The sequence below is a fragment of the Cynocephalus volans genome, chromosome 16 (assembly GCF_027409185.1).
Source record: "Cynocephalus volans isolate mCynVol1 chromosome 16, mCynVol1.pri, whole genome shotgun sequence".
In the NCBI taxonomy this organism is placed as follows: Eukaryota; Metazoa; Chordata; class Mammalia; order Dermoptera; family Cynocephalidae; genus Cynocephalus; species Cynocephalus volans.
Window position 1 is genome coordinate 13,102,465 of NC_084475.1, and position 3,821 is coordinate 13,106,285.

Below are 3,821 nucleotides of genomic sequence, written 5' to 3' on the forward strand. Positions count from 1 at the left end.
AGATAATTAGTATTGAAAGGTGTGATTGCAGCCCAGTCAGCCAGGTAATCAGCCCCTGATTTCTCCACAGGATTCTAGACCAATTGGAAATCTTAGCCCAAGAGGAGGCTGGAGGGAATTATCCTGGAAGCGTAGTATCCCTTTTCAAATATAAACACCAGACAATTATCCCAGCCAGTTAGCCCTTCCTTGCTCTCAGCACACCGCGTCCCAGGCCATGAGCAGAAGGACCCCAGCTCTGCCCACGCAGCTGTCTTCCAGGCTTAGCTTCCCAGGACTCTTCCATCAGCTCCTCATTGCACCTTCCAAGACTGTCGCAACCCTGGGATGTCTCTGCAGAGTGAGCCTCTTCATCCTGGCACTTGTTTTGCAAACATTTGGCTGCTTCATGGGAACCTGCCTCGACCTGAGGCCTGAGCTCCCTCTTGGCTGGGATGGTAAAGGGCTGGTCTCTTTTCCCACTCAGATCTGATAGCTTGGAAGTGACAGACTGGAATGGATCTTTCTACTATCCCTTCAAAGATGGGATGCCAGTTCTCAGGACTCAAAAGCCGACAGCCAACTTTGACATGAAACTTGGTTGAATATTTAAATGGACATTCATATCCAAACCAAATTTTTAGGCAAGTAGAGAAAGGTTCAAAGCAAGGTCTCCTTTCTGACCATAGGTGTCCCCTTCTCTATGGACAGGGATGCCACCTGGCAAGGAAGATACATGTGGCAGTGGAGCTGCTTTTCTATCAAAGGATGCTTTCTCCATTCTCTCTCCAGTGCTTTGCTTTAACCAAATCCACAATGGCTAACATAGTTAGACAGCAAAATAAACATGTGTGGCTATAAAATGCTGACTTTTCCAGGCTCTCGCGGAGTTTATGCAGCCTGCTACCTGCCCCTGGACTCAGAGGGAGGGCCCAGCGTATAAACAAAGTTTGCATGCAAGACTCTATGTATTATCAACATGTCACGTTCGGGCTCCTGCCAACCTCACAGCAGACACATAACTCTCCATTATGTAATGTGCAGATCAGCAAGGTTTTGAGAAAAGAGGCTTTTTGTTCCTCAGAACCTATTTCCACCCAGAGCGAATGTCCTCGAATCAGGCTGAGCAACTGTCAGGGGCCAGTCCCCTAAAATAGGTGCTCAGAGCTTCAGGCCACTCCTGCTCTTTCTTCACTCTAGAAACGCTGAGATTAGAGATCCCTGTGCAAAGGCCCTCTTGCCTGCTGGGGAAGCCTCATCTTGCTTCCACGCACCATATTTTTTTCCCCAACATTTGATTATAAAAACTTTTAAATATCAAAAAAATTTGAAAGAATCCTACAATAACCACCAGGAGACCTATTTTTAAGTTCGTCCTCTCTCACACATGACTCTTGAATTCTTATTTTTTTCTCCGTGAAACATTTTTGAAGATACCTGAAATGGGAAACCTGTGGCATGGGAGATTGGTACCACATGGTTGCTCAAGTGGCAATCCAGGGAGTCTCTAGGTCTTCTTCAGAAATGAAAAGTGCTCAGGCTTGCTTCAATAACAGACAGACCTGGGTTTCCATCTCAGCCCCTCCACTTACTGGCTTATGTGATTCTGGATGTCTTACTTTACTGCTCTGAGCCCGAGTTTTGCCTTCAATTTATTACGGGCATAAGAACTAACCCAGTTAACATCTAGTGAGTGCTTATTAGATGCCAGGAATTCTTCCACATGACACCCACTAGCTCTAAGCCTCCCGGTACCCTCATGCAGGGGGGCACTAGTGTTTTCCCCCATGCAGAGAATCAGGCTGGAAGCCCAAGCCTGCTGCCCATGGTGCTGTTTGAAATGAGCAAGAGTGTATATGGTGCACTTGGCACAAAGCTTTTACTCATAGGAGATTTTCAACAAATAATTCAAGGATTACTAATATTATCAGCAATGGCAGTATTTTTACAGAGGGCACCCAATCAGCACCCAATTATAGCTGAGCACATAACCAATAGTAAGTGAGTCTCATTGCCCTGGCTTCCTACTGTCTATTCTTTTAACAGCTGAAGCCATGGATACTGCCCTAGCACTGAAGGCAGCACCCCAAAAACAAGGGTTTACTTGGAGAGGAATTTTCTGGGTAGTTGGCAAAGACTTTTCTGCAAAGCATTGCTTTGAGTACTCAAATTTTTAATTAAGAACACTGGGTGGCATGGTTGTGATAGGGAAATAGGAGATGTTAAAATACCATAATTGGGTACCTCTGAGTCATATCAGATAAACAGAATTCAGACACTGGCACTTGTTAAGGTATACCTTGCATTGGCCGGATCATCTTTTTTTTAAAAAAAGTGATGGAAATTTATCAAACCCAAACTCTGTCCATATGCTGTACTGTAAACATGGCTATTGACATTGTGGAAATATTCCCAGACTGGTTCATCCCTTGCCTGTTCAGCTCAATGATATTTTCCATGGTGACTGCCACACAGATTCTAAACCTTAAAGATTCTGGGGTGGGTGCCCCATAGATAATTAGCTTTTCTCTGTTTCTAGGTAAGGCATGGGTTTTCTTAAAAGCAAGTAGACTGACATCTTTCAGCCTAAAAGCTCTTGACTGCTTCCAACTTTCCCCTCATCCTAAGTTTCTCCAAACTCACTCTAACCAGACTCCTCCACAAGGGAGCATGCCAAAGATCTGTAAGGTAAGTCTCCTGACCTTGGCAAAGGCAGAAGAAAGAGTTGGGTGGATACTAACATTTAATGAAGAGCCTCCTTTGAGTAAGAGATAAGAGATAGAACTGAAGCCCAGAGATGTGGCATAGCTTTTCCAAAGTCACAGACCAAGGTGACCAAAAGAAAGAGATGATCCAGGAATTCTGAATCCCAGATGCTGCTGTACATTCCATCAGTAATAATTCCCTGAGCATAAATCCAGAGACCTGGGAACTAAAACAAATCCAACTGTAGAACAAGTGTTTTAGGATAGAAATGGAAAGCACCCTAATAATCTTGTCTTTCTCATAGGGATAAAGCATCAGATCCATCGAGACAGGACACTGTTGATAAATCTGTTAAATTCTGCATCCAAGATGGAAAGAAAGGGCATGTCCTGAGTCCTCACCATGGATGGTTGTCGAAGATGAGTTGGAGTTTGGAGAACTGGAGCCAGAGTTTGGAAAAGAGATCCCCAATCTAGGAATAAGACCAAGATCCACAGAAGAGATGGACATGTTGAAGGAAATGGACCATCACCTGACCCAATAGTGAAACTCTCCCAAAAGGAGAGTTACTAGCATTTCCAGAGCTATGTCTACACAAGTAGGATTCTCACTAAAATCTGAAAAGGAGAAGGAGAGAGGGGAAAGGAGGGATAAAATCAGGTGGCAGAGTCCACCAGGAGCTTTCGTGTGTCCATTAGAATGATAGCTAAGGACTTGCTCTTGGGACAGACAATCCTGCCAAGACGTCTGGTCACATTCATCCTTCCTCAGGCTGCAGAAGTTCGCTGCCAGCAGCAGACATGTCACCGCAGAGAAACAATCGAGGATGAGAAGGGAAGGTGGTGTCTCAGGTGAGCTGGCGGCACAGCTCTGTGGACTGCCCTGGTTTTGAACATACCCACAGAACCGTGCAAAGCCAAGTGTTCTCCACACTGGGCCAGACTTTCCTACCCCACCCTGGGGGTCTGCCAGTTTTTGCTGGCTCTCCCTCCAGTGTCAAGCCTTCTTGTGAAATGACTGGTACTTCCTGCTTCCCGTCGCACCCCAGACCCAGACACGCCACCTCTCCCTGGGTATCCGCCCTATAGCCTAATGAAAGGGAGCCAAGGGGCTCTTGAGGACACGGAAGCCCCTGT